The sequence below is a fragment of the Hylobates moloch genome, unplaced genomic scaffold (assembly GCF_009828535.3).
Source record: "Hylobates moloch isolate HMO894 unplaced genomic scaffold, HMol_V3 SCAFFOLD_18, whole genome shotgun sequence".
In the NCBI taxonomy this organism is placed as follows: domain Eukaryota; kingdom Metazoa; phylum Chordata; class Mammalia; order Primates; family Hylobatidae; genus Hylobates; species Hylobates moloch.
This window is the reverse complement of record NW_026652293.1, coordinates 46827650-46853844: the sequence shown is the minus strand read 5'-3', so window position 1 is coordinate 46853844 and position 26195 is coordinate 46827650. Positions and strand designations below refer to the sequence as shown.

Genomic DNA, 26195 nt, shown 5'->3' with positions numbered 1-26195 from the left:
CAAAACAATGTTTCCGGGTTTGCTGAACTGAAGTGAACTGAATTATAATAAAGAGATAATTTCCCCCAAAAGACTACTAGTAGAACCCTCTTCTTATTTCTGCCTGGAACAGCATCTTCTTCTGCTTCTGGGAAATGTCCCTTTCTTCTTGCCATCATGCTCTTCTACCCCTTCCCCCATCACCAACCAGGTGGTTTGAATGAAAACTGCTTTCTTGTTTCAGATGTCAGTCCCTCTAATCACCAAGGTCCATTTAGCCAAGGGTGGGCCCCCCTAGTCACGAGCTGAGCCAATCATAGAACCCTATCCTCCTGGCCACAGTTGAAGAAGGGAGGAATTGGCACAACACAAACTGGACTGTCTCTGTTATTCAAGCTGTAAATAAGAGAAGTAGGAACTGCCAACAGCCAGTTTCTGCCAATGCAAAAAAAGACCAATGTGAAAGAACAAACTTGACTCAGAAAGCAGATATGGGAGACTTAAAAGAAAAAACAGAAAGAAATCCCAGTGTTTTCAAGTGAACCTACATTCCTCTAATGTAACTGGCATCCCTGATTTCAGGCGAAGCTACATTCCTGCCTTTCTTTCCCTGAGGTAGTTCAAATTTGGATTTCCGCACATGCAAACCAAAGAATCCTGACTAAATACAGACCTCAACAAAAAGGTGCAACAAAGTTGGGACTGCAATTTCGCTAAATAACTTTCATTTCACACCTTTTACATTACTATTCCATCTCTTCTCTCCTTCATGAGGAATTCACAAATATAACTGGTCTTGGTGGAGGAAAAAAATTCTATTGCTTTTTAACTGTGGAACCATCTACATTTATTTATTAACTCTCCAACTCCTCAACCCACAACTAAAATGTCAGCGTACTTCTGCCTGTACCCTTACTATCTGCTTACTTCCTAACTGCAAGGTTTTAGAGGGCTTTTCTACTCAGTTGAAAAATGAGTATATTCTGTGAAAATCACTTAAATAACTATAACATAGTTTGAAGATAAAACATGCCACATAATAACAGCTATCCACTGTTTCTACACAATACGAGTCCTCTGGTTTAGGGTTTACCGTGTCTGGAGTCTGCTATTTCCATTACCATTAGCTCTTCTCATTTCAGATTATATAATGGCTTCCAAGCCCTAATTTAAATCCCCATTTAAGATTTTTGATTCACCTTAGGCTCAAATATAATAAAAACTATGGCAATTTACTTTTTAATTCAGTGTAGTTAAGCTTTAATAAAGTTTCAAAATTTGCTTTGTAAAAAAAAAACTCACAAAATAATTTGGAATTCGAAAATGTCAAGATATGGAACAACTAGTTAAAGCTAGAATTAAAGCCATATTTTATAATCAAATTACTGTTTTTTAAACTTTTGGTTTTTCTGCCACTTTCTAGGCGGTCTCCATAGTAATAGAGAAACAAGAACCAGAAGCCAGAAGTTGAAATGGACTCCTGCTGAATATGGTGGTTCCACTTCCAAGGAAACTACAATGATGTGATGGAAATACTGAAAGGATTTTTAAATGTAGCCTTATATATAGGCCAGGTGTGGTGGCTCATGCCTATAATCTCAATACTTTGGGAGGCTGAGGCAGGCGGATCACCTGAGGTCAGGAGTTTGAGACCAGCCTGACCCACATGGCGAAACCCCGTCTCTACTAAAAACACAAAACTGGCTGGGCGCGGTGGCTCACGCCTGTAATCCCAGCACTTTGGGAGGCCAAGGTGGGCAGATCGCGAGGTCAGGAGCTCGAGACCATCCTGGCTAACATGGTGAAACCCCATCTCTACTAAAAATACAAAAAATTAGCCGGGCGTGGTGGTGGGTGCCTGTAGTCCCAGCTACTCGGGAGGCTGAGGCAGGAGAATGGTGTGAACCCGGGAGGCAGAGCTTGCAGTGAGCCGAGATAGCACCACTGCACTCCAGCCTGGGCGACAGTGCAAGACTCCATCTCAAAAAAACAAAAACAAAAACGACACCAAAAAAAAAACCACACAAAATTAGCCAAGCGTGGTGGTGGGCACCTGTAATATCAGCTACTCACGAGGCTGAAGCAGGAGAATCACTTGGACCCGGGAGGCAGAGGTTGCACTGAGCTGAGATCACGCCACTGCACTCCAGCCTGGGCAACAGAGCAAGACTCAAAAAAGTAACCTTATACATAAATACTACGGTTCATTCCTTATCAGTCCCTTAAAAGGAGGTCATAATCACTGCTGATCAATAGCAGCATCCAAGAATAAAAACTATCTCTTGAAGATTTCTGCTCCTGAATGCTTATTCAGGTTTGTCAGTAGCAGAAAAAAAAAAAAAAGATGACTCTGTAGATTTCCAGGGTATTTCTAACTAGTCAAATTATTGACAAATGTGACTTTAAACAGATTTTAATTGACTAAAAAATGTTTAATTAACTCTAACCTGCTTGATTTCTTGTTCTCCCTTTTAAAATACACACACACAGTCCACAATGATTATCTGTTAATCATTCAGCTACAGCAAGAATTTCCACTGGGCTTAGGCATTCAAAAAAGAAAAACTAGGCTGTGGCTCTCTCCTATAATCCCAGCACTTTGGGAGGCCAAGGTGAAAGAACTGCTTGATCCCAGGAGTTCAACACAAGCCTGGGCAACACAGCAAGACCCCGTGTCTGTCTCTACTGAAAATACAAGTCAGCCAGGCGTGTTGGTGCGCACCTGTGGTTCCAGCTACTTGGGAGGCTGAGGCGGGAGGATTGCATGAACCTGGGAAATCATGGCTGCAGTGAGCCACGCTCATGCCACTGCCACGAACCACTGCACTCCAACCTGGGGGACAGAGCAAGACTCTGTCTTTAAAGAAAAAAGAAAAGAAAAACTGTTCCCATTATTTAATAACCTTTATGTTAAAAAGTTCTGGTGTATCATAAGAGATGTCTTAATGTGGATTGTGACAACCTGTGTTTCTTCACCTTCTCAATTTCTGATCATACAGGGTGATTATAGTGTGTGATCTCTGATAGGGAGTAGCTAAGTAGATAAGAGGAGAAAATCCAAAGTTGTTGATGAAATTTACAGAAACACTCAATTACCCATGCTGTGTTTCTCAGTGCACCATCTCTGACTTCAGTCACTAGGAAAAGTTTATAGAAGGCATGGTATACAGATAATGGAATCCAGAAGTTCTAACTTATCCAAGAAGCCATCACCATTTGGCACCCTTCATTATACCATATTCTATTTATAAGAAATATATCTCTTCTCTTTTATAAGAAAATTGAGTCTCAGGAATGTGAAATGTCTTTCTCAGTTACACAGTTACTATAAGAGCCTGAACCTAGACCATGTCTTACACCATACTTCAGGGTACTTGCCACTATCCTAAGCTACCTTTCAATATAAAGTACCGTAACTGAATTTGAATTTGATTATTCTACTGTTTCTGAGTAGAACAAGAAAAATACAGAGCACGGGAGAAGTACAGGTGAGTATGGAAACAAAGATACAGAGAAATAAACATAAGAATTTGAGAAAGGTGCCTGTCAGGCAACAAAGCAAAGTAGAATCAGAATGGAGAGACAACCAAGACAACAGACAAACATACAGGAAAACTGGAGCTACAAAGAGGTATATGTCATACCATGTAAAAGAGAATAGGCCTTTCTGAGAAAAACTGGTCTCTTGAACATCTTTATTACCAAATATTTATTTGGATAATAATGGCCTTTTCTCATTTGCCCATTAAAAAAAAAAAATCAAGAGGCATTTTTACTCATGGAACTAATAAAATTCAGTTTCGCAACCTAGAATAAAAAATAGTTATTTCAATTCTACCCTTAGTCACTAAAAATATAACTAACAGCCTCATCATTTGTTCAACAAAAGAAAAGCCATGCTGGAGGAAGAACAAGCCAATTTAAACATCTTGAAAGACAGTATGTCTATATCTGTGTTTCATGGGAAATTTTAAGGGGTTATTAACAGTATTTTGACTCTATTTGATTTCTGCCACATGCACAGAACTTAATCCCCACATAAGACTCTACTTAGTCACATTTTATTATATTCTTATCTTTATTTCTCTACACCACAAATACTCTCCCAATAGGCCCTGTGCTTAGTCAAGCATGCTTGATTTCATTCAGATTTATCACAATAGAAAGAACATCCAAATCAAACTGGGTTTGAGTTTTTGTTTGTTGCTGCTTTTTTGCTTTTTTTTTTTTTTTTTTTTTTTTTTTTGTTAACAACTTTAGTCACATAAAAGAAAACTCACACTTGAGATGGCCTTGGTAGTTATAGCTAGTATTTTTTAAGTGCTGATTTATTATGTTTAACGGTGTTTTGTTCTTTTCAGGTATAGCCTACCATTTCTGCCTTATGCTAAGTGTTCTGACAACAAAAGGCAACCTTGAGAAGAACAGTAATTTATAGTTCTACACGTCTACCACAACTCTGAAGCCATCAGCCTTTCCACGTATAACATGAACCAGTCAGGGAATCTGATTTCCATTTGCATTTAGTCAACCCCCTATTAATGTTTTTTCAAAACCAATTTCATGTGACCCCTAGAAAATCAGAGAGTCACCAAAGAATAGTAAAAGCAAAAGTCATAATATTGACGCCCAGGCAATGCCTCAATTATGATTGTTTTCAATGATGTTTAGCAGCTTTTCTGCTATCAGTAACACTAAATGAAAACAAATATTATACATCATTATATCATAGAGTGTTAAATACCTACAGAGACAGTGTTCTTAGATTCAACAATTTCTTTCTGCTCCCTAACCTATTTTTCCTTGTTATGCAATTTTAAAGAGAGAATCCAAAGACTTATTTACTCCCTTCAAGATAACATTGCTGGCCAAGTATGGTGACTCACGCCTGTAATCTCAGCACTTTGAGAGGCTGAGGCAGGAAGATGGCTTGAGCCCAGGAGTCTGAGACCAGCTGGAGCAACACAGTGGGACCCCACCTCTACAAAAAAATTTTTTTAATTCGCCAGGCCTGGTGGTTTAATTATAAAGATAGAATAAGCTATAAGTAATATAAAACTGCATAACTCAAGTAATTACAAAATAATGATTAACTCTTTCTCAAGGTACCTAATAACCTGTCAGAACTAAAATAATAGATTTTCATTTAGGATTTTTTGGGTTTCATTTGGTTTACTTTAAAATAATCATAGATATCCACATTTCTTCTGATCAGAATCAAAGATTTTTGAGTAATCACAGGGAATAAACCAGCCCTCTCAAATGTTTTTAAACTGTATTGCTAAAGATATAAAAATGTGGTGATACTGATGACAGATCGGCTAATAAAAAACACTTCGAGAATCCTCAACTATCTCTCTGCTTTTGCTATAGAGCAGCTGTGCCTCACAGATTCACATGAATGAAAATATTTAGATGAGAAACCACCCACTTAGTTTATTTTCCATATGACTTTCCTGTAATTATTTTGTAAACTGTTCACACAACAATACATAAAAACATCTGCAAAAACAGGTAATTAATGTGTCAAGCCAAACTAATGCATTTTTTATGGTGTCCATGCTTCGTCAACTGTAATTATAACTCTTTTTTAAGCAAATGATGATGTGTTTGTTGCAACGTGCAAGTGGTTATTTTAGATGCTCTGTTTACTGTTCATACAATCTGAATATAAAACTCCACAGCTACTTTACCCCACATCAATGCTTTACCTAGCTTTCTACTGAAGCAGGAAAGTGGCTCTCTTTTCCAAGCTATAATTTCCAGTAAACACTTTTGTCATTAAAACATGAAACTCTCAACATAAAATTTGACACCAAAATAGCCAACAATTCAAGAAGCATATACCAGGAAACTATTCGTCCAGACTTTCTTCTTTCAGTGGTAACCCTGGGGGAAATTCAGCACTTTATGCCAATAGGCTATAGTACAGTAAGCCTCCTGAGTATCAACAGAAGTTTAAGGGTTCATTTTCTTTTAATGATACAAAATCCATTCCATCTAGATCCACCAAACATATATCTTGAAATGACAGATGAAGAAGCAAAACATACTGTTTCGCATATGAACTTTGTCCTTCTTGAGTTCTCACTACATGAGAGATCATCATAACCATTATTATTACTACTACTATTATATAATAAGTAATAGTGTATACCAATAATCATTCCCAGACAGACATTCCTGAAGGCTCCGGGTAAGTAATCTCTAAAGTTCTATGTTTCCAGAGCAAATTAAATCTAAGATTAAGGAAGAACTACAAGCCTATACTAGTTTTCTAGGGTTCCTTCTCTTCCTGAAAAAAGGAGGGCAATTTTTTTACATATCTGTGACTACTAATTTTAGCACAGAAAATACTTGGTAATAAACAACTCTCAGGGAACACGCCTTCCTGTATGAATGTTTTCAAAAAAAGTTTAAAAAAAAAATACTGGAGAAGTAGCACTATGTGTCCAAGCTTATTTAACTCTTTATTTTTATACAAATCATTCTAAACTGGGCTACTCCATTTGTAAGTAGAAAAAACTAAAATTAATTAAACTTTGCTTTCCCTGAATATTAGCTACTGTGATACATTATGGGTATCTATCTATCCCCACCTTGTTCCCACAAAGATCAGAAAAGTATTATAACAACTTAAATGAGAGTTTCCCTGCTGCCAAGCCTGAGTTTTAGGTCAAATGGTTATTTTGAGGAACCTGTAGGTGGGTCTGATCAAAACTGAACAGAGCCCTAGTTTCAAGAGTGCTGGAATAGCAAGCACATTGCCAAGACAAGGCAGGAGAACAAGATAGATCTTACCTATTAAGGCTCGTAATCAAACACAGGGTGAGAGTAGCAAGAAGTCACAATACTGATCTACCTGGCTTACACAGCTACAAGTGTATTTAACTAGTGCCATTTCAAATGGCTGAATTCTACACATTGTCAAACATTAAGTGTACATAAATTAAACATGTTACTCAAAAGCAAAGATTATTTCTAAGACTGGATTAAAAAAAAACTATACAGGATCTAACTATATCCTGTCTATAGACGATACACATTGATTCAAAGAAGCAACCAGGTTGTAAATAAAAAAATGGAAACATACTGTGCAAAAAGTAATCATAAGAGAGAACAGCTATACCAATATCTGACAAAATCTATTCTAAGAAAGAAAAGTTACCACAGACAATAACAGACATTTTATACTGTTAAAAGGTTATATTAATCAGGAAACTATAACTATAAACACACCTGCATCTACTAACTGATCTCCAAAACAGATGAAGCAAAAAATGACAGAAATAAGGAAACAGACAATTCAACAATATTCATCAGATATGTCTTAATAATCGCTAGAACAAAGAGACAGAAAATCAGTAATAATATAGAAAACTTGAGCAGTATTATCAACCAACCTGAATTCTGAATCTACAGAATACTTCACACAAAAACAGCAGAATATATGCTTCTTATAAGCACACATAGAACATTCTCCAGGACAGACCATGTACTTGGCCACAAAACAAGTCTCAATAAATATAAAATAATTTAAATCATGCAAACTATATTCACCAACCATAACAATCAACCAGAAATCAACAATTAAAGGCCAGGCGTGGTGGGTCACGCCTGTAATCCCAGCACTTTGGGAGGCCAAGGCGGGTGGATCACGAGGTCAGGAGATCGAGACCATCCTGGCTAACACGGTGAAACCCCGTCTCTACTAAAAAAAATTTAAAAATTAGCCAGACATGGTGGCAGGCACCTGTAGTCCCAGCTACTCAAGAGGCTGAGGCAGGAGAATGGCATGAACCCAGGAGGTGGAGCTTGCAGTAGCCGAGATTGTGCCACTGCACTGCAGTCTGGGCAACAGAGCAAGACTCTGTCTCAAAAAAAAAAAAAAATTAAAAATTGGAAAATTCACATATATTTGAAAACTAAAGAATGTATATCTTAAAAATACATGAATCAAAGAAGAAACAAAGATAACTGGAAATTATTTCAAGCTGAGTGAAAATGAAAGCAATATATCTAAATTTATGGCATGTGAAAGCAGTGCTCAGAGGGACACTAATAGCTTTAAACACCAACACTGAAAACAAGATATCAAATCAATAACCTAAGCTTTTACCTCTTAAGATAAACTCTAAAAAATAAAAAGCAAACCATATAAAAGAAAACAGGGAAAGGAGAAAAAAAGAAACAGAAAATAGAAGAAATATAGAGAAAACAAACGAAATTTTAAAAATTCTTCAAAAAGATCAACAAAATTGGCAAACTTTCAGGTAGACTGACCAAGAAAATCAAAGAGAAAACAGAATATACTCATCACTCCCAAACAATTCCTTATTTTGCCTATATTTTTAAAGATATTTTCACTGGGTACAGAAATCTCAGTTGACAGGTTTTTTTCTACCTTTTTCTCTACTCAGATATATTGATCAATCGTCATCTCTCTTACATTGTTTTCAACACGAAATCTGATGACATTCGTATCTTTGTTCATATATGAATTGTCTTTTTTCTTCTGCCTGCTGTTAATCTCAAGGTTTTCCCTTTATCACTGGTTTTGAGCAATTTGATTATCATGTGCCTTGGTGTAGTATTCATGTTTCTTTGCTTGGGATTTATCGGACTTCTTGGACTTACGAATTGTTTTTATTAAATGTGGAAAGCTTTCAGGCATTATTTCTTCAAATATTTTGTTTCCCCCCTCTCCATTTTCACATGTCCCAGTTCTATATACAGAAATAGTTCTATAGTTCAGTGAAGTCCTTTTTTATAATTTTTAAAAATACTTTTATCTCACTGTTTCATTTTGGATAGTTTCTATTACTATGTCCTCAAGTTCATTAATCTTTCCTTCTGGAAAATCTAATCCGCCACACATCACAACCTTTGTATTCATTTCTGACACTGTGGATACTACCTATAGAAGTTTAGTTTGGTCTTTTATAATTCTTCCATGTCCCCACTTAACTTTTTCAAGATAATAAACAAAGTTATAACAACATTTAAAGCCCTTATCTGATCATTCTAACATCTCTGTCAATTCCTGGTAGGATTAGATTGATTAATTTTCCCTCAATTAAGGGGGTATTTTTCCTGCTTCTATGCATGAATGGTAACATTTTGAATTTTACCATGTTGGGTGGTCGGTGTTTTTCTAACTACTATCAATATTTTTGAGCTTTGTTCTAGAATACAGAAATGGTTCTTGAATATAGTTTGATCCTTTTAGGTCTTGCTTTTACGACTTGAGAGAGTGGGGACAGTGGAACAAGACAGCAGAATAGAAAGCTCCACCAATCATCCCCAAGCCCACAAGAACACCAAGTTAACAACTATCTACACAGAAAACAAAAACACCTTCATAAGAACCAAAAATCAGGTAAGTACTCATAGTACCTGGTTTTAACTTCATATTACTGAAAGAGGCACTGAAAAGATACAAAAAAAAAAGCAGTCCTGAATTGCTGACACAACCCCCCGCCACCCCCAGCAGTAGCAGCATAGTGCAGAGAGTGTCTATGACAGCATCTAGGGGAGGGAGAACACAGCAACTGTGAGGTACTGAACAGCAACTGCTGTCCTGTTAGACCAAAAAGGAAAACTGGACCAAACTCAGCTAACGCCCACCCAAGATGGGAGCATTTAAACCAACTCTAGCCAGAGGGGAATCACTGATCCTAGTGGTCAGAAACTGACTGCGTGCAAACCTCGCCAACAAGGGCTACAGCACTCTGTGTCTCCAAGCAAATTTGAAACGCAGTTGAGGCCATAAGGATTGCAACTTGTAGGCGAGTCTTAGTACTGAACTAGGCCCAGAGACAGTGGACAGGAGGACACACTGCATACTGGGATACCAGCCGAGGCAGTCAAGGGAGGGCTGGCATCACCACTCCCTTAACCCCAGGCTGCACAGCTCATAGCTCCAAAAGAAATGCCATTCCTCCACTTGAGGAAAGGAGAGTAAAGTGGGGAGGACTTTGTCTTGCATCTTGGAAACCACCTCAGCCACAGCAAGATAAGGCACTGGTCAGAGCCGTGCGGTCCCTATTCCAGGTCCTAGCTCCCAGACATTTCTAGACACACCCTGAGCCAGAAGGGAACCTGCTGCCTTGAAAGAAAGGACTTCGTGCTGGCAGCATTCATCACCTGGTAACTAAAGAGCCCTTGGACCCTGAATAATCAGCAACGATACCCAGGTACTACACTGACGGCTTCAGGTGAGCCTGTGAGACTTGCAGACTTTAAGTGAGACTCAGCACATTACCAATTGTGGTGACAACAGAGTAAAACTCCTTCTGCTTGAGAAAAGCAGAGGGAAAAGTAAAGGGGACTTTGTCTTGTACCTTAGATACCAGCAAGGCCACAGAAGGGTAAAGCACCAAGCAGGCACTTAAGGTGTCCCAATTCCAGGCCTTGACTATTGAACAGCATTTCCGGACCTGCCCTGGGCCAGTGGGGAACCCACTACCCTCAAGGGTGAGTCCCGGTCCAGGCAGTATTTACAAGCTGAGTTAAGAGATCCTGGGACTTAAGAGAATGCCAGCAGTATTCTGGCCGTAGTCCTATGGCCTGGGGTGAGTGGCTATGGGGTAAGGCTTGTCTGCCTTCAGAAAAGGGAGGGAAGACTAGGAAGAACTGCATCTTGTGGTTTGAGTGCCCCAAGAGTGCAATACAAGAGAATACCGGGTAGACTTCTAAGGTTTTCGATTCTAGTCCCTGACTCCCTGACAGCACTTCTATATCCACGAAGGGACTGGGAGACTTCATCACCAGGAAGGGAAGGACACAGGCCTGGCTGGCTTTGGTGCCTGCTGACTGCAGAGTCCCAGGGCCTTCAGCAAACATAGGCAGTAGCCAGGGAGTGGCTATAACAGGCCTCGGACAAGACCCAGCACTGTGCCAGCTTCAGGTCTGATGCAGAGCAGTCACAGTGGTGGCAGCCCCAGGGGTGCTTATGTCACCCCACCTCCAGCTTTAGGTGGCTTAGAACAGACAGAGAGATTTTATATGTTTGGGAGAAAGTAAGGAAACAACAAGAGCCTCTGACTGGTAATCAAGAGAATTCTCCCTGATCTCGTCCAAGACCATCAAGGTGGCTGGTACCTCTAAGAGTCTGCAAGAACCATAACATTACCAGGCTTGTGGTGAGCCCTAAAGCAGAAACAGCTTAGATCACAACACGCAAGTCCTTTCAAATGTCTGGAAAGCCTTCCCAAGAATTACATATTTAACATACTGAAGAAAAAAAAGTTTACCCTAGAAGAGTATATCCAGCAAAAGTATCCTTCAAACATGAAGGAAAAATAAACACCTTCCCAGACAAGCAAAAGCTAACAGACTTCAATACCAGACCTGTCCTACGAGAAGTGCTAAAGGAGTACTTCAATTAGAAAGAAAAGGACATTAATGAGCAATAAATGATCACCTGACGGTACAAAACTCACTGGTAATAGTAAGTACACAGAAAAACACCAAGTATTATAACACTGTAATGTGGTGTGTAAACTACTCTTATCCTAAGTAGGAAGTCTGAATGATGAACCAATGAAAAATAATAACTTTTCAAGACATAGGCAGCACAATAAGATAGAAACAACAAAATGTTTAAAAGCTGGGGGACAAACTTAAGGTGTAGAGTTTTTATTATTCTTCCTTTTGCTTGTCTGTTTACACAAGTGTTAAGTTGTTATCAAGTTAAAATATGGGTTATAAGATATATTTGCAAGCCTCATGGTAACTTCAAACAAAAAAAACACATAATGTACATACAAAAAAATAAAAAGCAAGAAACTAAATCCTATCTCCTTCACTAGAGGAAGACAGGAAGGAAAGAAAGAAGAAAGAACACTAAACCACCAGAAAAAAAAAAATGGTGTAAGTCCTTACTTATAAATAATAACATTGAATGCAAATGGACTAAACTACTATCAAGACACAGACTGGCTGAATGGATGAAAAAACAAGACCCATCAGTCTGTTGCCTACAAGAAACACACTTCACCTATAAAGACACAAACAGACTGAAAATAAAGGGATAGAAAAAGATATTCCACAGCAATGGAAACTAAAAAATATTTTTCTGATATATTTGTATCAGACAAAATAGATTTCAAAACAGAAACTATAAGAAGAGACAAACAAGGTCACTATATAATGATAAAGGGGTCAATTCAGTGAGAGGATATAACAATTTTAAATATATTTGCACCCAACCCTGGGGCACCCATATGTTATAAAGCAAATATTATTAGAGCTAACAAGAAAGATAGGCCCCAGTATAATAATAGCTGGAGACTTCACCCCACTTTCTGCATTGGACAGATCTTCCAGACAGAAAAAGCAACAAAGAAACATCAGGCTTAATCTATACTACAGACCAAATGGATCTAATAGATACAGGACATTCCATCCAAGGGCTGCAAAATCCACATTCTTTGCCTCACCACATGGATCATTTCCAAGGACAGACCATATGTTAGGTCACAAAACAAGTTTTAAAACATTCAACAAAAATTGAAATTATTTCAAGGACCTTCTCTGACCACAACAGAACAAAACTGGAAATTAATGACAACAGGAATTTTGGAAACCTCAGAAATACATGGAAATTAAACAATATGCTCCTGAATGACCAGTGAGTAAATGAAGAAAAGAAAAGAACTGAAAATTTCTTAAAACAAATCATAATGGTACCACAACATCCCAAAACCTATGGGATACAGCAAAAGCAATACTGAGAGGGAAGTTTAGAACTACAAGTGCCTACATCAAAAAAGAGGAAAAACTTCAAATGAACAATCTAACGATGAATCTTACAGAACTAGAAAAGCAAGAGCAAACCAAACCCAAAATGAATAGAAAAAATAATAAAGATCAGAGTAGCAATGAATGAACTGAAATAATACAAAAGATGAGTGAAACAAAAAGTTGGATTTTTGAAAATGTAAGCAAAATCGACAAACCTTTAGCCAAACTAAGAAAAAATAGAGTATACAAATAAATAAAATCAGAAATGTAAAAGGAGACATTATAACTGTTACTGCAGAAATTCAAAGGATCATTAGTAGCTAATATGTGCAACTATATGTCAATAAATTGGAAAGTCTAGAAGAAATGGACAAATTCCTACTTACATACAACCTACCAAGACTGAACCAGGAAAAAACACAAAATCTGAACAGACCAATAACAGACAATGAGATTGAAGCCACAGTAAAAAAGTCTCTCAGTAAAGAAAAGCCCAGGACCTGATGGCTTCACTGCTGAATACTACCAAAAATTTAAGGAAGAAATGATACCAATCCTACTCAAACTATTCTGAAAAATAGAGGAGGAAATACTTATAAACTCATTCTAGGAGGCCAGTATTACCCTGATATCAAAACCAGACAAAGACATCAAAAAAAAAAAAAAAAGAAAACCACAGGCCAATATCTCTGATAAATATTGATGCAAAAATCCTCAACAAAATACTAACAAACTGAATTCAACAATACATTAGAAAGATCACACATCATGACCAAGGGGATTTATCCCTTGAGATGCAAAGATGGCTCAACATATGCAAATCAATCAATGTGATATATCATATCAACAGATTGAAAGATAAAAAACCAAATAATTATTTCAACAGATGCTGAAAAAGCATCTGATAAAATTCAATGTCCCTTCATGATAAAACCCCTCAAAAACTGGGTATATAAGGAACACACCTCAACCTAATAAAAGCCATATATGACAGACCCAAAGATAGTATACTGAATGCAGAAAAACTGAAGCCTTTCCTCTTAGATCAGGAACATGACAATGACGCCCACTTTTACCACTGTTATTCAACACAGTACTAGAAGCAATCAGACAAGAGAAAGATATAAAGGGCATCTAAACTGGAAAGGAAGAAGTCAGATTATCCTTGTTTGCAAATGATATGACCGTGTATTTGGAAAAACTTAAAGATTCCACAAGAAAATTATTAGAACTGATAACAAATTCGGTAAAGTTGCAGGATACAAAATCAATGTACAAAAATCAGTAGCATTTCTATATGCCAACAGTGAACAATCTGAGAAAGAAATTTAAAAAGTAATCCCATTTACAACAGTCACAAATAAAATTCAATATCTAAGAATTAACTTAACCAATAGAGCTCTACAATGAAAACTATAAAACACTGATGAAAAAAATGAAGAAGACATCAAAATATGGAAAAATATTCCATGTTCATGGATTGGTAGAATCAATATTGTTAAAATGTCCATATGACCCACAGCAATCTACAGATCTAATGGAATCCCGATCAAAATATCAATGACATTCTTCACAGAAATAGAAAAAACAACCCTAAAATTTATATGGAACCACAAAAGATCCAAATAGCCAAAACGATCCTAAGCAAAAAGAAAAAAACTGGAGGAATCACATAACCTGACTTCAAATTATGCTACAGAGCCATTGTAACCAAAACAGCAAGCTACTGGCATCAAAACAGACACATAGATCAGTGGAACAGAATAGAGAACTCAGAAACAAATCCACACACCTACAGTGAACTCATTTTCGACAAAAGTGCCAAGAACATACACTGAGGAAAAGACAGTTTCTTCGATAAATGGTACTGGGAAAACTGAATACCCATATGCAGAAGAATGAAATTACACCCCTATCTCTTGCCATACACAAAAATCAAATCAAAATGGATTAAAGACTTAAAGTCTAAGAACTCAAATTATAAAACCACTACAACAAAACATTGGGGAAAATCTCCAGGATACTGGTTTGGGCAAAGGTTTTTTGAGTTATACCCCACAAGCACAAGCAACCAAAGCAAAAATGGAGAAATGGGATCACACCAAAAGCTTCTGCACAGCAAATGATACAATCAAAAAAGTGAAGAGACAGCCCATAGAATGCGAGGAAATATTTACAAACTACCCATCTCACAAGGGATTAATAACCAGCATATATAAGATGCTCAAATAAACCTATAGGGAAAAAATCTAATAATCCGATCAAAAAATGGGCATAAGATATGAATAGACATTTCTCAAAAGACATCCACATGGCAAACACACATAAGAAAAGGTGCTCAACATCACTGATCATCAGAGAAATGCAAATCAAAACTACAATGAGATATTATCCCTGCCCAGTTAAAATGGCTTATATCCAAAAGATGGGCAATAACAAATACTGGTGAGGATGTGAAGAAAAGGGAACCCTGGTACACTGTTGGTGGGAATGTAAATTAGTACAAGCACTATGTTATACATAGTTCAACAGTTTGGAGGTTCCTCAAAAAAAATAAAAATTGCAATCCCATGGCCAGGCACAGTGGCTCACACCTGTAATCCCAGCACTTTGGGAGGCCGAGGTGGGCAGATCACAAGGTCAGGAGATCGAGACCATCCTGTCCAACACGGAGAAACCCCGTCTCTACTAAAAATACAAAAAATTACCCGGGCATGGTGGCGGGCTCCTGTAATCAATCCCAGCTCCTGTAATCATCCCAGGAGGATGAGCAGAAGAATTGCTTGAACCCAGGAGGTGTAGGATGCAGTGAGCCGAGATCACGCCACTGCACTCCAGCCTGGGCAACAGAGCAAGACTCTGTCACAAAAAAAAAAAAAAAAAAATTGCAATCCCACTGCTAGGTATATACTCCAAAGAAAGGAAATCAGTATATCGAAGAGATAATCTGCACTCCCATGTTTACTGCAGCACTATTTACAATAGCCAAGATTTGGAAGCAACCTAAGTGTCCATTGACAGATGAACAGATAAAGAAAAAATGGTACATATACACAACAGGGTACTATGGAGCCATGAAAAAGAATGAGATCCTGTCATTTGCAACACCATGGATGGATCTGAAAATCATTGTGTTAAGTGAAATAATCCAGGCACAGAAAGACAAACATTGCATGTTCTCACTTACTTGTGGGATCTAAATATTAAAAAAAAAAAAAAATGAATTCATGAGCACAGAGAGTAAAAGAATGGTTACCAGAGTCTGGGAAGGGTAGTGGGGGGTTACGGGGAGGTGGGATGGTTAAAATATATAAAAAAAAAAAAGAAAAAAAAAACAGAATGAATGAATAAGACCTACTATTTGATAGTACAACAGGGTGACTATAGTCAATAACTTAATTGTACATTTTTTAAAAACGTAGAGTTTAATTGGATTGTTCGTAACTCAAAGGATAAATGCTTGAGGGGATGGACACCCCATTCTCCATGATGTACTTATTTGACATTGCATGCCTGTATCAAAACATCTCATGCACCCCATAAATATATACACCTACTATGTACCTACCAAAAAATTGAAAAAAATAAAAATTATATATTTTTAAAAAGACTTGTGGGAGTGGGCCTAATTATTATTCCACAGCATTATTATTCCTTCTAAGTATTCTACCTAATGCCACGATTGAGGTTTCTGAGACTACCTCTTAGGAAGACGCTATTCCCAGCCCTGTGTGAGCAACCAGAATTGTGTCTTGTAATCCTTTTGGGATATCTTTTTTGCTCTTGAATAGTTTCCCCACATGCATACACTAATGAGTACTCTATGTGTATTCCAGGAGACACTACCAATCTCTGTACCATTCTCTCTCCTCTAGACAAGACACTGGTCATCAGGCAATAATTCTAAGTATTGTATCCTGCAAGCTCTAACTACAAACTCTAACTTCATTCTTCCTAGCCTCTCAACTTTATCTTCTTAACTCAGAGGTTCTGCCAGGATCCAAATGGCTTCCTTCTCCCTGCACCACAACCTAGAAATTCAAGACAGCAATCTGGGACAATCATGAGCCTGACTTCATTTGTTTCCTCTCAGAAATCACTGTCTTTCATTACCCTGATGCCCAGTGTCTCGAAAATCATTGTTAAATATATTGTCTGGTATTTTTAGTTGCTTCAGGAAAGACTGTTACCTTTCTTGGTCAGCAGTATAAATCTTTTTTTTTTTCTTTGGATGGGAGTCTCTATCTGTCACCCAGGCTGGAGTGCAGTGGCGCGATCTTGACTCACTGCAACCTCTGCCTCCCGGGTTCAAGTGATTCTCCTGCCTCAGTCTCCCGAGTAGCTGGGATTACAGGCACCCACCACCATGCCAAGCTAATTTTTGTATTTTTAGTAGAGATGGGTTTTCACCATGTTGGCCAGGATGGTCTCAATCTCCTGACCTCGTGATCTGCCTGCCTCAGCCTCCCAAAATGCTGGGATTACAGGCATGAACCTCTGCACCAGCCCTAAATCTTTTTTTTTTTAATGTGACTACTAGAAAATTCAAGACTACGTATGTGTTGATATGATATTGCTATTGTACACTGCTGTTGTAGACAGTTATTAAAGTATGTAATCCTGAAATCAACTAAGGAGAATAGGGTAAAGAGCCTAAGAAGGTTGATAACCAAATCACGATGAATTTCAGCATTTAAAGATCAAGTGGGGAAGAAGCTGGTAAAGTGGACTCAGAAAGGTCAAGAAAGGGGGCCAGGTGCAGTGGCTCACACCTATAATCCCAGCACTGTGGGAGGCTGGGGCTGGAGTACTTCTTGAGGCCGGGAGTTCAAGACCAGCCTAGGCAACATAGTGAGATTCCCATTTCTATGAATTTTTTTCACAGCTGTAATCCCAGCTACTCTGAAGGCTAAGGTGGGAGGATCACTTGAGTTCAGGAGTTTGATGCTGCAGTGAGCTATGATCGTGCCACTGTACTCCAGCCTGAGCAATGAGGCAAGACCCTGTCTCTAAAAAATAAAAAACTAAAGAACTCCAACTGCGAGAAAATTAAACAATATGCTTATGCTATTTATGACATACTTCTAAGTAATTCACAGGTACAGGAGGCAGAATAATGAGGGGACTCTTGAAGATGTTCATGCCCTAAGTCCAGAACCTGTGTCTATGTTATTTTACGTGGCTAAAGAAACTTTACAAATGTGATTAAGGTTAAGGGTTTTGATGTGGGGCAATTATCCTAGATTATTCACATGAGCCCAATGCAATCATATTGCTCCTTAAAACCAGATAACGTTTCCTGGCTGAGGATCACTGTGAAATATAACTATGAAAGAATGGTCAGAGCGATGCAAAACTGCTGGCTTTGAGATGGACAAAGGGGACCATAAGCAAAGGCATGCAGGTGGCCACCAGAAGCTAGAAAAGGCAAGAAAACAGTTATTTTTATGTGCAGTTTCCGGGGAAAAAAAAAAAAAAAAGGTGCTGCTCACACCTTGATTTTTGCCCAGGGTGGTTCACGTCAGATTTCTAACATACAAAACAATAAAATTAAAAATTTGTTTTGAAAATCATTAAGTTTATGTTAAGTAGCTATAGCACCAATAGAAAACTAATAAAAGGAGATTTAAAAACCAAAACAAAAAATGAAAAATATTTTGAACTGATAATAACTAAGGTTTGACATATCAAAATCTATAGGAGGTAGCTAAACAAATACTTAATGGAAAATTTAATAATCCTAAATGTATATGGAAAAAAAGACTGAAACTCAAAGATGTAATCTTCTAACTCAAAAATAAAAAGAACATTCAGACTTCATGTAAGCAGAATGAGAGAAAGGAATACAAATCTATAAAATAGAAAACACAGATCAGCAAAATAAAAGTTAAAAGTTAATTCTTTTGAACATTAAAAAAACTGATAAAATGCTAACATGAGTGACTAAGAAAAAAAATATGTAACAAATAACCAAAATCCAGAAAAACCAAACAGACATCCAAAAGATTAGGAGATACTATGAACACTTCTACAATTAAATTTCACCTTTTATGTGAAACAGACAAATTTCTTGAAAAATAGAACTTGCTGAGTTTTACGAAAGGAGAAATATATAAAATAGTTGAATATCTACTAAAGAAATTGAATCTACTATTAAAATCCTCCCATAGAATATGTTAAGTATGATAAATACATTGTGGATATGAAGAAGAATGACCCTATATTCTACAGACATAAACTACACAGCGGTAGTAAAGGCCATGATGTCTTTAATTTACTTTTACATTTGCTAAATATACCTAATCTATGAAAAATAAAAATACATATACAGGCATATCTTTGGAGATATTGTAGGTTCTGATCCAGACCACTGCAAAAAAGTGGATTTGATAATAAAGCAAGTCACACATTCTGTTTCCCAGTGCATATAATAATTACGTTTACACCATTCGTAGTGTACTATGAGTGCAATAGCATTATGTCTTTAAAAACAATGTACATACCTTAATTTTAAAATATTGCTAAAAAATGCTAATGATCATCCGAGCCTTCAGTAAGTGGCAATCTTTTTGCTGTTAGAGGGAATACTGCTTTTATGTCGCTGGCTGCCGACTGATCAGGGTAGTGGTTGCTTAATCGCCATCTACTGGATGGCAGCCCAAACTTCAACATCAAAAATACTTTGCAACCCTGTGAAACCAATGCCAAGAATTCAGCCACAAGCAAAGACCCTTTACAAACTTTCGTCCACCCAAAAACATCCAGAAATGAAGCCAACTGCCTATACTCAAATGACACCACAGTTAAAGGAAGATCAGCCCACACAGATGAGAAAGAACCAGTGCAAGAACTCTGGCAACTCTAGGAGCCAGAGTGTCTCCTTACATCCAAAAGACTGTACTAGCTCCCCAGTAATGGTTCTTAACCAGAAAAACATAAACAGATTAAATGCCCCAATTAAAAGGCACAGAGTGGCAAGTTGGATAAACAGCAAGACCCAACTATATCTATCTTCAAGAGACCCATGTCACATGCAGTAACAGCCACAGGCTCAAAGTAAAGGAATGAAGAAAGATCTATCAAGCAAATGGAAAACAAAAAAGAGCAGGGTTCCCATTCTCATTCCAGAAAAAAACTGATTTTAAATCAACAATGATCAAAAAGGACAAGGAAAGGCATTACATAATGATAAAGGGTTTGATTCAACAAGAAAACTTGACTATCCTAAATATATATGCACCCAACAATGGAGCACCCAGATTCACAAAACAAGTTCACAGAGACCTATAAAGAGATTTAGATAATCACACAGTAATACTGGGACACTTCAACATTCCACCGACAGAACTAGACAGATAATTGAGGCAGAATATCAGCAAATATAATCACAACCAAAACTCAACGTTTGACCAAATAGACCTAACAGACATCTACAGAACACTCCACCCCACAAAACTAATGAAAAAAAAAAAAAAGATACAAAATACCAGAATTTCTGGGACATAGCTAAAGCAGTGTTAAGAGTAAAGTTAACAGTGCTAAACATTCACATTAAAAAGTCAGATCTCAAATTAGCAACCTAATGTCACACCTAGAGAAACCTGAAAAACAAGAGCTAACCAATCCCAAAGGTAGCAAAAGAAAAGAAATAACCAAAATCAGAGCAGAACTGAATGATATGGAGATGAGAAAAACCATACAAACAATTTTTTTAAGTTGGTTCTTTGAAAGAACAAATAAGATTCACAGACTTCTAGCTAGACTAAAAATGAAAAAAAGGGAAAAGATCCAAATAAACACAATCAGAAATGACCAAAAGGACATTACTACTGACCCCACAAAAATTCAAAAAATAAAAATAAAAAAACCTTCAGAGACTATTACCAACACCTCTATGCACACAAACTTAGAAAACTAGAAGAAATGGGTAAACTCCTGGAAACATACCACCTCCCAAGACTGCACCAGGAAGAAACTGAATATCTGAACAGATCAATAATAAGTTGCAAAATTGAATCAGCAATTAAAAACCTACCAAACAGAAGGCCCTGGACAAAATGAATTCATAGCCAAATTCTATCATATGTATAAAAAAGAGGGGGTGGCCAAGCATGGTGGCTCATGCCTGTAAGCTCAACACCTTGGGAGGCTGAGGCGGACAGATCACCTGAGGTCAGGAGTTTGAGACCAGCCTGGCCAACATGATGAAACTCCGTCTCTACTAAAAATACAAAAATTAGCCAGGCATGGTGATGGGTGCCTGTAATCCCAGCTACTTGGGAGGTTGAGACAGGAAAATCGCTTGAACCCGGGAGGGGGAGGTTGCAGTGAGCCAAGATCACGTCATTGCACTCCCACCTGGGCAACGAGTGAAACTGTTTCAAAAAAAAAAAAGAGGAGGTACCAATCCTACTGAAACTATTCCAAAAAAAAAAAAAAATCAAGGGACTCCTCCCTCATTCTATGAGGCCTGCATCATTCTGATACCAAAACATTTCAAACCACTATCCTTGATGAATGTAAGATGCAGAAATCCTCAATAAAATACTAGTAAACCGAATCCAGCAGCACATCAAAAAGCTGATCTACCATGATCAAGTAGGATTTATTTCTGGGATGTAAGGTTGGTTCAACATATGCAAATCAATAAATGTGATCATCACATAAATAGAACTAAAAATGAAAACTACCTCAAGAGACACAGAAAAGGCTGCTGATAAAATTCAACATCGCTTTCTGTTAAAAATCCTCAACGAACTACTCATCGAAGGTACATACCTCAAAATAATAAGAGTTATCCATGACAAACCCACAGCCAACATCATACTGAATGGACAAATGCTGGAAGCATTCCCCTTGAGAACCAGAACAAAACAAGGATGCCATCTCTCACCCCTCCTATTCAACAAAGTACTGGAAGTCCCAGCCAGAGCAATCAGGCAAGACAAAGAAATAAAAAGCATCCAAATAAGAAGAGAGGAAGTCAAATCATCTTTCTTCACAAGATACTATACCTAGAAAACCCCATAGTCTCTGCTCAAAGGCTCCTAGATCTTATGAGCAACTTCAGCAAAGTTTCAGAATACAAAAATCGATGCACAAAAATTAGTAGCATTTCTATACACCAATCACGTCTAAGCTGAGAGCCAAATCAAGAATGCAGTCCCATTCACAACAGCCGCAAAAATAACAAAATGCCTAGGAATATAGCTAACCAGGGAGGTAAACGATCTCTACAATGAGAATTACAAAACACTGCTGAAAGAAATCAGATACGACACAAACAAATAGAAAAGCATTCCATGCTCATGGATAGAAGAGTCAGTATTATGAAAATTACCATACTCCCCAAAGCTATTTACAGATTCAGTGCTATTCCTACCAAGCTATTAATGACATTTTCTCATAGAATAAGAAAAAAATTATAAAATTCATTTGGAATAAGAAAAGAGCCTGAATAGCCAAAGTAATCATAAGCAAAAAGAACAAAGCTGGAGGCATCACACTACCCAATTTCAAATATACTACAAGGCTACAGTAACAAAAACAGCATGGTACTGGTACAAAAGCAGATACACAGACCAATGAAACCCTTCTTTATTTCTGAGTTATGGAACTCAGAACACCTGTAACTATCTGATCTTCAACAAAGCCAACAATAGCAAGCAACAGGGAAAGGATTGCCTATTCAAAAAATGGTGCTGGGATAACTGGCTAGCCATCTGCAAAAGATTGAAAATGGACTCCTACTTTTTACCATATATAAAAATCAACTAAAGATGGATTAAAGATTTAAAAGTAAAATCTAAAACTATAAAGACCCTAGAAGAAAACCTAGGAAATACCATTCCACACATCAGCCCAGGCAAAGACTTCATGACAAAGACCCCAAAAAAATTTGCAACAAAAACACTGACAACTGGGCCTAATTAAACTAGAGACCCTCTGCACAGCAAAACAAACTATCAACAGAATAAACAGACAACCCATAGAACAGGATAAAATATTTGCAAACTATGTATCTGACAAAGGTCTAATATTCAGAATCTATAAGGAACTCAAATCAACAAGTAAAAAACAACCCCACTAAAAAATGGGCAAGGACATGAACAGGCACTTCTCAAAAGAAGACATACAAGCGGCCAACAAACATATGAAAACATGCTCAATATAACTAATCAGTAGAGAAATGCAAATGAAAACCACAATGAGACAGCATCTCATACCAGTCAGAATGGCTGTTATTATAAAGTCAAAAAATAACACATGCCAGTGACATTGCAGAAAAAATGGAATGCTTATATACTGCTGGTGGGAATGTAATTTAGTTCAGCCACTGTGGAAAGCAGTCTGGAGATTTCTCAAAGAACTGAAAATAGAACTACCATTCAATCCAACAACTCCATTACTGGGTATATGCCCAAAGATATAAATTATTCTACCATAAAGACACATGCACACGTTTATCACAACACCATTTACAATAACAGACATGGAATCAAGCTAGATGCCCATCAATGGTGAACTGGATAAAGAAAATATGGTACAGATATACTATAGAATACTAAGCAGCTATTTAAAAAAATGAGATCATGGCCTTTGCAGCAACAAAAGATGGAACTGAAGGCCATAATCTAAGTAAATTAATACAGGAGCAGAAAACCAAACACCGCATATTTTCACTTGTAAGTGGAAGTTAAACATTCAGTACACATGGACACAGAAGGAAACAATAGACACTGGGGCCTCTTTGAGGGTAGAGGGTGGGAGGAGGGTGAGGACTGGAAAACTACCTACCAAATATTATATCGATTACCTAGGTGACAAAATTATCTACACACCAATCCCTGTGACACACAATTTACCCATGTAACGAACCTGCACATGTACCCTTTGAACCTAAAATGAAAGTTGTGAAGAAAAAAAAGAAAATGGCCCCAAAAGACTTGCTCAATACAGTGTGGCCATAAAACTTCCATTTGATTTAAAAAAAAAAAAATCTGCAAAGTGCCATAAAGTACAACAAAACAAGGTAAGCCTGTACATAAATGAATAAATATTAGCAATTAAATCCAATGATCTATAAAAAGGATAATGCATATCACAACAAAGTAAAGTTTATTTTAGGCATACAAAAGTTGTTGAACATTCTGAAATCAACCTGTGTGAACTCTTGGGCCTAGAGGACAACGGTGGCCACCAAATTTCAAATGTCTCCACATAACCTCTCAAGAAACAAACAAAAAACCAAGAGCGCAAATAAATCCACATATGACTCACATTTTCAGCACCACTAGGAAACAAAGATACCATGACCTTTGGATTATCTGTAAAAAGAAAAAGAAACCAAATTACAACAGCACTCCCAGGGCCCCCCATTACAAGCCAATGGATGTGGTGACCAGAGGAAGAAAAGCTTAAGAGAGTCCTTGGTGGGAGTGGGGAGAAGGAAAAAAAAAAAAAAAATATATATGTATATATATATATATATATACATACAGAGAGAGAGAGAGAGCGCAAACTGGACTTAAACCAAAGCACAGGAAAAAACAAACAAACAAACAAAAACAGAAAAAGGAAGCCCAACTAAATGTCAAACACAGGTTGGCATTTGATAGTTAAAGAACAGGCTTTGGCCAGGCGTGGTGGCTCATGCCTGTAATCCTGGCACTTTAGGAGGCCAAGGTGGGCAGATCACCTGAGGTCAGGAGTTCGAGACCAGCCTGACCAACATGGAGAAACCCCGTTTCTACTAAAAATACAAAATTAGCCAGGCGTGGTGGCGCATGCCTGTAATCTCAGCTACTTGGGAGGCTGAGGCAGGAGAATCCCTTGAACCTGGGAGGCGGAGGTTGTGGTGAGCCGAGATCGCACCATTGCACTCCAGCCTGGGCAACAAGAGTGAAACTCCATCTCAAAAAAAAATAAAAATATAAATAAAATTTAAAAATAAAAAAAAAACAAGCTTTATAGGCTCGAAAGTGAAGAAAATAAAAAGTGAGAGCCTTGGTAAAGCCTTCCTACTGGCGAAGAATCAGATATATAGAAAATGAGTGATACCTCTTCAAGGTGTGGCAGTGAAAGGCCAAAGGGAAAGAAGAAAATGAGAGAAAGGTCAGGATCCTACAGAAATAAAAGAGAAACAAGACCCCAACCCATTCCCTGTCATCATCCATAATGGAAATTGCAGAGAAGAGGGTGGAAACAACAGAAAGCAGGCTCTCAAAACTGGAGCCCTACACTTGCAAGGAATGGGAATAGAAAAAAGCAGACCTGAGCCAGGTGCCATGGCTCACACTGAATGAAGTCCTGGCTTTTTGGGAGGCTGAGGCAGGAGGATTGCCTGAGGCCAGTTCAAGACAGTCTAGGCACCATAGCAAGATTCCTTCTCCAAAATATTTCTTAAAAGAAAAAGCAGACCTCTTCCACTCAACACTGTTAAAGATCAGAATAACAATTTCCTTTGAAGAGGGGAGATGAGGAAGTTTCTAGGGTGCTGGCCAAATTCTGCTCCTTGATCTGGATGCCAGTCACATGGAGTGTCCCGTATGTGAAAATACATTCAGCTATATGATTATGATATTTACTTTTCTGTATATACAATATACTTCCCTTAAAAGTTTAAAAAAAGTAGATACTATGCCGGTTCTCTAGAGAATTATCATCTAAGAAACATGTAAGAGAACACACGTGAACAACCAAAACAATCATTTTTGTTTTTTAAGGCCAGGGGAGAAAGGATAATAAACAGCACTGTTGGGCCATGACAGATAAGCAGAAGATAACATTTCAGTGTGGTTTTTTTGTTTCTGCCCAACATCCCTTTTCATTTGATCCACTCCTTCCACATTCCATGGTTATGCTGTTCAGTTCATGCAGTGCATCAGGGATAGCTCTGTCCACCTTCCCAGGGATGACCAAATAACCTATGCCTAATCAGGTTACAAAGACAGAGGTGAAAGCTAGGTGACGCATGCCAGGCCAATCCTCCCTGGGGCTTTTATTGGAGCTATGAGGGAAAATACCCTCTTCCTCCAGGATCCTGAGGACAAAGTCTTTGTAAACCTGGAGCTAGTCGGGGGTTATCTTTCATGCCATGAAGATAAAATCAAATAAGAGAAAGGGGATAGCAAGTACGGGGTATGAACAGAGACAGGCAAATAAAAAGACAGAGACCTGTTGGCATTTCTTGAACACCTGAATTGAGCTATATGTAATCATTTATGTGGAATAAAACACTTTTTCAGATGGACTAAAACAATGTTTTCTATGTGAGCCTCTTTGAGTTGGTTAGGATTTTGCTACCTAGAGCTGAAAATCTAGTCTTAACACAAAACCTGAAAGAGAATTACCTGAGTATAGGATAATTCAAAAAGCAACTCTCTTTTCATTTGTGAATATTGAGAACAGAGAATCTAAAGTCTTCTCTCTGAACCTATGAAATAGTTCCTTCTGAGTTCACTGCATTA

The 26195-nt window shown here is 37.8% G+C and overlaps 1 protein-coding gene across 8 annotated transcripts in view; it reads right to left on the bottom strand.

Annotated features, from left to right (window-relative positions):
• The window catches only part of RPS6KC1 (ribosomal protein S6 kinase C1), a 248245-nt gene that overhangs the window by 135160 nt on the left and 86890 nt on the right, over positions 1–26195 (bottom strand). The gene's annotated exons all lie outside the window — the stretch shown is intronic.